The sequence below is a fragment of the Bactrocera oleae genome, chromosome 3 (genome assembly GCF_042242935.1).
Source record: "Bactrocera oleae isolate idBacOlea1 chromosome 3, idBacOlea1, whole genome shotgun sequence".
Taxonomy (NCBI): domain Eukaryota; kingdom Metazoa; phylum Arthropoda; class Insecta; order Diptera; family Tephritidae; genus Bactrocera; species Bactrocera oleae.
Genome location: NC_091537.1, coordinates 94,252,080 through 94,263,984, shown reverse-complemented (window position 1 = coordinate 94,263,984; position 11,905 = coordinate 94,252,080). Strand labels below are relative to the sequence as shown.

The 11,905-nt window shown below is 35.0% G+C and overlaps 1 protein-coding gene across 4 annotated transcripts in view; it reads left to right on the top strand.

Annotated features, from left to right (window-relative positions):
- The first annotated feature begins 817 nt into the window (after window positions 1-817).
- Window positions 818-11,905, top strand: part of LOC106619348 (uncharacterized) — a 132,495-nt gene continuing 121,407 nt past the window's right edge. For 3 of the 4 annotated variants that reach the window (XM_036360155.2, XM_036360157.2, XM_036360154.2), the window contains exon 1: window positions 822-1,570. The gene's annotated coding sequence lies outside the window, so the exon portion shown is untranslated. Of the gene's footprint in view, window positions 1,571-11,905 lie in introns of all 4 variants that reach the window. The other variant, XM_070107275.1, reaches the window with a different exon arrangement.

Genomic DNA, 11,905 nt, shown 5'->3' with positions numbered 1-11,905 from the left:
ACCTATAGGATATATCTCCAATGTACCAAAATTACATGAAAGCTAATGAAAAGAGCGCTGAAAATATTTCCCAATATTTAGGCGGAAGTTCCGCTTATGGCCTAAAATGCAATGTGAAGAGTGAAATAAAATAAATTAAAGAGAACAGGCATGAGTACGTTTAAATGTTAGATGGATGTGGAATCATTTAATAGTTAGCGTTTTCTAATCCGCTCGCGTGTTGCCAATCGTACATATACATTGACATATATGCAAAAAAATATGCGTTGTTATATATAAAAAATAGCTTCATTGCCAATTAAGTGCATTCAAATTAAATATTTACATCTTGATTATGAATTTTATCTTATTTATTATATCGTATCAACAGCCCGTTATTATCGCCTCTTTATTCAGCTAAATGAACTCTTTACTCCTTATAGACATATATTCATTCATGCAATTGGAAATGAAAGTGTAGCCTACGAAACTCTCAAACAAGATAAGCCGAATATGGCCTTCGTAAATTCAGCATTTAAAGTCTTTTTCTCTTCGTATATACTCTGCTGCTGCCTTTGTAGAAGCTATTTCGCAACTTAGAACAACATCCTGCTGGAAGCTCTCGCTCGCGTTCTCTCTGACTTCTCTCACAACGATTTGCTAAATATACATACGTGCATACGTACAATAATTCGCTAGCTCTGCGTGATTTCAGCTTCGTGCGAATGCCTATGCATATTCTAACGTTGCGAATTACGTACGTACACGAAATACCAGAGTAGTGTAGGTTATTTTGTGCTGTTGGCAATAGGGGTGAAGTGATGCTGCTTCTTTGGCCAGTTCGTGTGTGCTCGCTGCTTGCGCTGGCTGGGCATGCAAATTGCAGTTAGTTGTGCTGATAACGCGTAACGAATTACATCTTGACGTTAGCAGAGTTATATTATATGAAGTGTGAAATATTTCTCGACAAAAATCGGGATTATATTATAAACATTAACAAAAAGTGAAAATATACATTTCAATTGCGTACTAAATATTGTTACTGTTAAAGATTATGAATATATGAAGTTGTACAGAGTGATAATTGTGCCGGCGGTGACTTCATTTCGTTTTCGGCTTGCAAATTGTGTTAGTGTTTTTTCTTTTCGTTTATTTTTGTGCAGTTCGGTGCATCGCCCGTGGTATGGTTGCTCGCTGCTACATTTGTAATTGGAATCTCACTGTGAATATTGATGATTACATAGACCGCGTGCATACAAGTATATGTGTACATATTATATAAATATAATTGACTATTGTGTGTATGTTAAACAGTTCTAATTATGAGTTGATTGTATTTGACGTGCATAACAAGATCTTGCGATTACTCTGCATCACTATATTATATATTTTTGCATGGTATTTTAATTATTTTGCTGGATCGTTCGGAAATAATTGCGGTATTTACATTTTGCTATATGCACAAATACACAAACACATGGGTATGCATAGTATAATAATGTTGAAAGAGGAGCTGATTTCTGCTGAGGTACATTTTCCACAGAGACATTTGGATTAAATGAAGAGAGTGGACAAAATATTATGTTAAAAGGTGAGTTAGCAAAAAACCACAACAAATAGACCATTATTTTTCATAAGAATTCTATTGAGTGCTGATTAGTAATATTTCAGATTTTCAATTGTTTTGTCAGCTTTATATATTGTAAATGTTTGTATGTACATATGTATGTATTGTATGCCCTTAGACGCCAGAGAGCGTATGTATAGGTTCATTATTTTTAAAGCAGCAACAATGCAATAATGAATGAATAGTAGAAATACATATGTATAATTATTCCTTGTTCAAATCTACAATATAAGGGCCATAATTGTTAAAAAAAATTGATAATTAGAGAAAATTAGTGACAATCTTTTATGTAAGTAAATGATAAACATCTTCTGATAGAAAAATTGCATTTTATAACTAATTTTAAAGTAACATAATCCCATATTAATTTATTGCGTTTGTTGAATTTTTTTATCAAGAGAGTTTTTATCATTGTTTTTCATGCCCGCCGTTACATAAAATTTTAACTAATTTCAACGTTATGTAGTACTATAAGAATAAAAAGAGTCAAAACTTATGAAAAAAGTAAGTAAGAGCTATCAGATCTTTACATATCCTTTATTTCATGAATTATAGTTGATATATGGGATAAGGGAAAATATTATATTATATTATATAAACCGTTTTTACCCGTTTTGGTATTACATAAATAACATTATACATAGTACTATATAGATTGCAATTTTAAGTTGTGTTTGAACGACATATCACACGACATATTCTTTTCTTTTTTTTAACAAACTTGCATTTTGTGGGTTAACTGGCATGTCACTACGCACAAATCGTCGATGAGATAAATTTTTCCTTACCGAGTACTTTTAACAGTAAAATTGCTGTATTTGAATGAGGATAACTCTGCAAAGCACCAAGCTCCTCTGCATCCACAGATTTGTTTTCACTTTCTCAAAACTACAGACTTAGCTCCGCTTACAGTAAGCAGTGATCGCTACTTGCAAATGGCTCCCTCTCTGTTCCCCATGTAAAAAACGGTCATATAATTAAATTAAAGAAAAGGCTTGGCTAATGGACTCCGTTAGACTTTTTGTGGGGATACAATAAACTTTCTACGACTGATTAATTATCCATAGCTAAATGTATTAACATTTTTGTTTTTTTCACTTAAATAAAACATTTAAAGCTCTAAAAAATGTTGCTTACTTGTAAGACATTCTCTGATGGTGACATGATCCCTTGCCTAATGCATACAATTAACGCATCCAGTTTGCTTGAGATATTTCGATTTGTAAAAGAGTTATAGGGATAGACAGGCAAACGGGTTCGGTAATCTTTGGCCCCTTACAATCTAATAATAATATACATATGTACAAATGTATATGTTATGTGGAAATCAATAACTGATTCATAAACTGTAGGCATAATATGCCATGAATACTAAATAAGCTCAAATTTTCTCAGTTTACTTTTTCTCACTGGTTGATGAAATATGATAGCATTTTCACATTTTACCACTAATAAATTCTGATTCTTCGAAAGCTTATCGCATAATCCTGCGTACTTTGCTTTTTTATCAACTAATAGTGTTAAGAGTAAATAAATTTTACCTTTTTCTGCTTTCTGTTTTTGCGCCGGGCTGTGTGCTTATGAGCACTGTAGCTAATTTATGAAGTCCTCTGCCGGTGGATATGCTCGTTTAGTGCAAACTGCCAGCACAAATGTCAGCAAATAAATCACAATTTTAAAGCAAAACAACAATCTCAGCCAAAACATTGAATATCTGGCAGCTGAGCAGCCGAAAGCAAAAGCTAAAACACAAACAATTACAAAAACAATGCAACAATAGTAGCAAAAAGCAACCCACAACTTATCGCAAGGGAATGCCCACTACGGAAAGAAGGTCACAACTGCGGTGTTGGCGACAACGGTAGATTTTTACTCCTTTTTGGGTCATAAAAATAGAAAACAAACAAACAAAATAACGCAAATTGGTGAAGGATAACATTTAAAATGACTGTGGGAAAAGAGCAACTATGGAAAGTCGTGAATGTGGGCAGGGAAACGAAATTAACATAAATAAGAGGAATACTATGTTTAGTTAGAAGGTTAGGTGTGCCGTCTGCAAACATTAAAAATATCGTTTTAACCAATACGTTAATGTACCAATAGAGCCGGAAGGAAAAATACAAACAAATATGTTTCCTGTTGGCGTAGAGTTGAGCAGCTCATTAGAAGCTGCCAACGGACGCCTATTTACGCTGGCACATTTGACCAACATCATTTGTTACGATTTTTACAGTATATGCTTTTTACTATTGTTCCTTGATGTGGATGAGCGTTGTAATCACTTTGAATAGATATAAAATTATATACAGTGATTTTTATAATCAGGAATGTTTACGAAAATTAACAAAAGATTTAAGCTATTATTGGTTGGAAATAAATATATAGGAAAATATTTTGAAAATTTTTGTAAACCGAAAACCAAAAGCATAAATGCTTCGTATGAATGAAATACTGATTACTTCAAATTTAAAGCCACGAACTTACTAAAAATCTTCTTCAAAACATTTTTAACCCTGATATTTTTACCATTATTAATACACTGTGCGTCATCATCTAATCCTATTTTCATTATATTTTTCATATACCCGCGTCTGAACACAACAACACAACAAGGGATAATCTTCTTGAACGACAAACAGGAAAAAACCATCGTAAAGTTGCATTTTTTATTTAAACATTAGAATGGGGATTAGCGTGAATGGCTATCAGAGAACTAGAGCTAATATAAATAAGTAAATAATAACTGCAATAGAAAGCGGAGTTTAAAAGAACTAACTATACCAAACATTCTATTAAAAACAGTAACACACGTATTAATTTATCACACTGCCTGAGAGGGAACAATTTTTTATTAAAGTCTAAAGTAATCCTTTTGGGTTTGCCAGCTTAAGTCAGCAAATGTGTGAGTTGGTGCTCCAGTTGACTGCGGCTGTTTTTTATACTCTCGCAACCTGTTGCTACAGAGTATAATAGTTTTGTTCACCTAACGGTTGTTTGTATCACCTAAAACTAATCGAGTTAGATATAAGGTTATATATATATAAATGATCAGGATGAAGAGACGAGTTGAAATCCGGGTGACTGTCTGTCCGTCCGTCCGTCTGTCCGTGCAAGCTCTAACTTGAGTAAAACTTGAGATATCTTTATGAAACTTGGTAGACATGTTTCTTGGTACCGTGAGACGGTTGGTATTGCAGATATGCGTAATCGGACCACTGCCACGCCCACAAAAAGCCATTAATCAAAAACAAATAAATTGCCATAACTAAGCTCCGCAATAAGATACAAGACTGTTATTTGGTACACAGGATCACATTAGCGAGGGGCATCTGCAGTTAAAATTTGTTTTAAAAGTAGGTGTGGTCCCGCCCCTAATAAGTTTAATGTGCATATCTCCTAAACCCCCCCACTCCCCATCTAACGGTACTGTTAAAAAATACTAAAAGCGCGATAACCCAAGCCCTAAACACACCAGAGACATTAAATTTTATCTCTGGGATGGTATGAGATGACTTTATAGGAACCGTGTTCAAAATTAGTCAGTGGGCGTGGCGCTGCCCACTTTTAGGTGAAAACCCATATCTTGGGAACTGCTTAACCGATTTCAACCAAATTTGGTACATAAGATTCTTTTTATATTACTATGGGCGAAATCGGATTACAACCACGCCTATTTTCTATATGACATCATTTTAAATTCCACTTGATTCTTTCACTTTCCACTATGCAAATCAAGCAACAATGATTGTATCGGGGTAAAACTTTGCGTGAATAATGCGTTTAAAGTATGCCACCTTGTGACCAAAATTGTCTAAATCGAACCAAAACTGTTCAAGCCCCTAAGTACTAAACATGTGGACCCCAGTGCCTATAGTTGACCTTCTACCGAAAATATCAGTCAATCCACAGAGAAATCTCAAACGAGTATACTATTTGATTTTGCGAGAGTATAAAATGTTCGGTTACATCCGAACTTAGCCCTTCCTTACTTGTTTTCAACTAAATTCTGTTACTGAAATGTTGACGCTTAGACGGACTTTGTGGTTTTGAGGTGCTAAATCAGTGCTGTTCATAGCCAGAAATGCTTTTCAGTAAAGATCGTTGCCTTGAAATTTAGCTCATTTAATTGAGCTTAACTTAGCTACGGTTTTTTAAGCACATTAAAATCACTTACATGCACACACATTTATCTCTATTGCTCCCTTCTCATTCATTTTATTTTGAGCTACTCTCTAAAGGGATTTGACTACATTGTATGCCATTTATTTCGTCTGCCATTGTGGGTTGTCTCTTATGTGCCCTTTGCCTCTAACCTCATTTTAAATAATCGTAGTTTACATTTTATCTGCTATTCCATGTAGGCTTGTATGCAAAATAGTATATCACTTTCTAAATTTAATAATATGTATGTATGTATTCAAGCAGTATTCCCAAAAGAATCTACACACGTGCTAAAATTTTAGATATAACGTATCAACACTATTCCCTACTTTTTGGGTGTAAAGTGGATCCCTTTTTATAATTTTTTCATGCTCAATTTAATAAACATTTATAGTGAAATTAAGCTATTTAGCATATGCTCCTCTTTTAGACCTCTGACGCTGATAGAAAGGTTAGAGTTAAGTGTAGCTGGGTCAATTTACGGGTAAATAAATTAAGTTAATTTCAAAATTTTCATTCACACATTAACTGTTGAGATGTGTGCTTGATAAAATCAGGTTAAATATTTTTGATAAAATATATACTAAGTGATTCCCAATTAACATAAAATAAAATATGTCAATTTACTATTTATTTTTAAACAAATTAATTGAAGGGCTATATCCACTTGCAAATTTCACAAAATCGATTGTTTTTGCATGAAAATGTGAAATTGTTCCGGCAAAAAGTTTCGGAGACATGAGCGTATGTGTAAGATATTTTTTACTTAGTGTAATCCGTTCGCAAAACTTTAAATGCGTTTTTCTCGAAACGCTGTTTAAGGGTCGGTGAGGAAAATGAATGCCAAACGGTTGGATCGATCGACTTGAAATGTTCACGCGACCTTCTTAGATATACATACTTGTTAGGTACTGATCAAATGAGTAAAATTCTTGATAATAATTTTGAATTTTCAAGCCACTCTGAATTGTATATTTATCTAAATGAATCTCCGATGTTAAAGTACATTAAATTCTGAGTTCGTTTTTCTGACTTGCAAGTGGATATAACTCTATAACTCCTTAAAGCAACGAAAAAGTAATATAATTTAAACCACTCCAAGAGAGTGAATGTCAAAAAAACTGTCTATAGAGAACACAGTTTTTGACATTCTGGTAAACATGCTGAAACTTCAGATGAAAATACATGAAAGACAATGGTGGAAAAACTTGAAAAACTTAAACAACGAAAACCATGTTTGAGCTGCGATTAGGGAGAAAGGATTCTGGTTTGGTGAAAATAACATGACAGCTGATCACGGACAAAAAATAATAAAAGCAACAGGAATACTCGTAATTATGTGTATGCATTCCACGTTGAAATTATTACTTAAGTGAGCAATGCAATATCACATTTGCGTTGATTGCAAAAAAGGAATTACACTTTTGGCTTTCTACCTGAGAATATTTGCATACATGTCGAACGAGTGACTTTTTTGAATACACCTAAATATATACGAAGGCGATTATATGAGATTTTGTAATTGCAGTTGTATTCGAAAGCTTTTTTAATTGTTGAAAATGGAGTGAGTGAATGCCCGTGGAAGTATTATTATGTCAGTTGCTAAATGTGGGAGAAAAACTTGGAGTGGCACATAAAAAGTGAGTCACAGTAAGAGAATAGGTATTTAGATAGTGGAGAAGTAATAAACGAATATGCATGCGCTTAATTAAAGTGCAATGTGAGCCATTAAGTTGGTCCAAATTACAGCAACAGGCATGTTCATGGCGAATGGAATGCCGATTGGATAAAGTCGGGAGAGATGGTTAAGTGCGGTTTTCCGATTAAGATTATATCATTAGGGAATCAAGTGGGAAAGCGTCGGCGTCGGTGATCCATACAAGTCGGAACACATAAAATTCTTTCTATGTATTGTAATTAAATCCTGTTATGTGCATATACCTTTTAAAAATAATAACTGTATTTGCAGAATTCTACTAATGTTACTAAAATAGGATCAGATATATGAATTTTGTTTGGGTTTAGCAAATGCTTATGTTATGCTTAGTTATATTCACATAACTTATTCGATTACGGCCAATTTTGACAATTGGCAATTGACAACTCAATACTGCTACAGAAGAACTTTAGGTCAAAAGCTTTTCATACGCATTAAATTGGCTACTGACACGCTTACAACCTGGATAGAGCGCAAATTGCGGAGCATGTTTTGGTTTTGAGTGTAGAGTGTTACACATTTACCTGCGTATAATTAGAGCACGAATACTTGCAAACCCTGACTACTCACATACACATTCATATTAACTTTGAAATAACAAAAATACTCTTACGCCTCTCTTTTTAGATCGCTTTGCGCTCACACACTTACATAGCCTAGTGAATGTGTATCATATAAGCCCGTGCTTGTGTAATAAAGTACCCTACTTTTGGCTTTTACTTTTAATTAAAAAATGCTTGCTTCATTATATAGTATTAACGTATATGATGTGTGCAAGTGGGAGTTTGCGTCTGCTCATTCACGTCGACTGAGTTGCATTGCCGAATGCATACATGCTTTACACAATTTCAACAACCTATTTAATGACACCTAAAAATATGCATTGTTGCCATGGTTCTATGACCACGCATGTAATTAAAGTGTGAAATGATAATTGGATTTTAAGTGTTGATGCACATATTTATAGTAATGATTGACCTTTGCTGTAAGAGGCTTTATGGAAACATGTAAACTATTTGTGAATTTTCTTTTTCAGTTTTTATCGCACAAATAATTCTTCAGTTCAACATAAAAATATCAATTCAACTGCTTAGTGCCGTTTCAGACAGGGATTCAAAAGAGTCTGAGTTTTTTCAAATTTTCTATTGGTGTCGCTCTGGGCGACACGGTCAAACAGTATTAAAAACTCATCATTTCTTTACTCCGTATTAAAAATTCATAATTTCTTTACTCCATAATCTATATCTTAATTTTCTTCTTATTTACAATTTGTCATAATATTTCTATTATTCTATGCATACGTATTTGCATATTACATACAAAAATAGATAACAGAACTCAAATTTGCGATCGAATTAATTTGAAACCGAGCGCTCTTGCAACCATTCAAATAATTTGAAAGTGAAAAGGAATGCTGAAAAGGGTAGCAGCGAGCTGTTACGAACAAGAACACAAAGCGTGCCACCCGAACACGAGTCCCTTCGTCCCTTCGTCTTTCCTCGTCGTCCACTCGCCCACAATAAACTGGTATGAGACTCTTTTGAATCCCTGTGTGAAACGGTAGTAGAAGTTAAAGAGTTTTCAGTTTCGAACAGAAAAAAGTCACAGGAAGCCAAATCTGAGGGATACGGTGGCTCCGCGCATTATTGGGGTGAAAAATTCTTGACTTTTTTATTGACCGATTAACCTTGGCAAACGAATTCATGGTTAAACACCCTTTGGTAATCAAAGGAAACGAGGAGCATCCCCTTGATTTTGACCGACTTGTGATTTCGGCTTATTTCTTGAGTGCCATTCGCTAGTAGTGATGCGTCTGATGAATGTAGGGTTCCCGTCGAGCATCTCTTTTGCGACCTCTACTCTACGTTTTTGCAAAAGATTTACGTCTTTTGGTACGAGTCTAGCATTGACACGCTTCTTACCCAAAATATTAACCAAAAAGCCTTAAGTCGATCGATAAAGATGTTGAGATTCAATTCATATTGAGATAAAACTTCACACGAACATAATGAAGGTTGCAACCTTCTAGACAAACAATTTTTATACTCTTGCAACATATAATAGTTTTATTCACCTAACGGTTGTTTGTATCATCTAAACCTAATCAAGTTAGATATAAGGTTATGTGTATATGAATGATCAGGATGAAGAGACGAGTTGAAAACCGGGTGACGGTCTCTCCGTCGGTCCGTACTGTTAAAAACTACTTAAAGCGCTAAATACGCCAAAGACAGTAAATTTTATCTCTGGGATGGTATGTATGAGATGACTTTATAGGAACCGCGTTCAAAATTAGGTATTCGGCGTGGCACTGCCCACTTTTAGATGAAACCCTATATCTTGGGATCTGTCTAACCGATTTCAACCAAATTCGATATAAAATTATTCTCATATTTCTATGTTATAGTGCGAAAATGGGCGAAAGCGGATTACAACCACGCCTATTTCCCATATAACACCTTTTTAAATTCTATCTGTTTCTTTAACTTTCTACTATGTAAATCAAGCAACAATGATTATAGCGTTGTAAAAGTTTGCGTGAATAATGCGTTTATAGTCCTAGGTACTGAATATGTGTGCCCCAGTGCCTATAATAGTAGTATTATAGTTTTTTTTATTGTACTTCTGCAGTTGTCTGCGACCTTAGATGATCAAAAAATACTGTAGAGCAATTTCATTGGAAATATCAATGATTTTTAGGTTGACCAATTTTATAGGATATAATGTGCAATGAACTTCCCTCTCTTCTGAATAATTAAACTCTACGAGCTAAAACAAGAGCAGTGACATATGTCTAATATGAGGACGTTAATAAACACTTAAGTGCTTACAAGTGTTATAAGTGTCGAGCGACGCTTGTATAAATTGTGCTGAAAACTTTAAAATAAGAAGATGATACGACCGCTCAACAGCAACAATGCCAACATTTTAAGTCCTCACAATGCACCCTGATCTCATACAACGACTATGTAACGCGTATGTATGTATGTATGTAAGAGTTTGCGTGCTTGACGAGAATGCATGTATTCTTACGAACACAGTCACATACCTGTTCACCGACATATCTTTGCAGCAAGCTTGTTGCATTGTACGTGGGAAAGCAATTAGTAAAACGTGCGGCACTCAGGCGGGCATGTGGCATGAAAATAAGTTGGCGCGCCTGGCAAGTGAGCGCGTGTGCAACAGCACATAACAAATCCACTATTTACTGTGCAATATGACCGAAAATCGCATGGAAAAACTAAAACATTAACTATACGAGGAATACACTTAGTGGAGCAATTTCCATTTGCAGCGGCAACGGCAACACCGAGAGGAGCGGCGTCTCCGACAATAATGCTACTTGTAAATAACAAACAATAACGAGCTAAAACACAACATACCATATACTCGTATGCCTTTCGAGTGCATGCGCCTTTATACCTGAGCAAATAATTATACAAAAGATACGCAGGATAAGTAAGCACTGCCTGCTAGGCTAAATAGTAAAGGGGTAGTCGAGTCCATGTATGAATGCACATAATACTTGTATATATATTATATATGTTCGTATGTATATTCGTGAATGAGTAAGTGTGTAAGAAAGTCTATCTATTAGCAGCGGTGGAGCGACATAAATTAGAACTGGTACTGTAATAGTGCATGTGTACACGTATATTTTGTACATATGTAGGTGGATATTTATGTGTGCATTTTGTTGTTGTGGCATTGCATGTTTTCTTAAGGTGTGAAAATTCGCGCTTATTGCAGCGAAGAAACAATAACTATAACCATCATACGTTTGCCCAAGTTAGCATACAGCCATGCAAACAAACTCATGCACTGGAATTACAATTACATAAGCGATTGCAAAAACAAATAGGTGCACAGTGTGTAGCAATGAAATAGTTTTGATATACCTTTCCGTGAAATTTAAAGAGCATATATTTTCCGCAAAGGCTCTAAAAGTGGAAATAATTTGAGTATTAAGAACTACAAGTATGAGCATAATTTAGAGAATTGAGCGAAATCAATATTTCAGCTCAAGTTTCGCCAATATTTTATGCGTTAAACCGTGGAATGCCTAATATTACTAAATATTATATTTAATAAATTTGTAAAAAAACTAAATTCATCTAATGAAGAGAAATAAAATATCACACGATTTTGCGCCACTGTTTGTCTTCTTGCTGCACGACAATGCAAAGACTTTTGAGTGCATTTAAGGTGAAAATGAAAGGAAAGAAGAAAATCTATTGTTCGAGCATAACAGCACCGCAAAGGCGAAGGATGGTAGCCGGAAGGAAACAGGCTGTGGCAGGAAATAAGGCCGACTGCCTAGCGTTCGCTACACACCACCCTCCCCGGCTGCCAACAAACTACGCCTGTGAAATGACAAAAACACAAGGCAGACATGCGACGGCAAGGGAAAGCTAGCTATC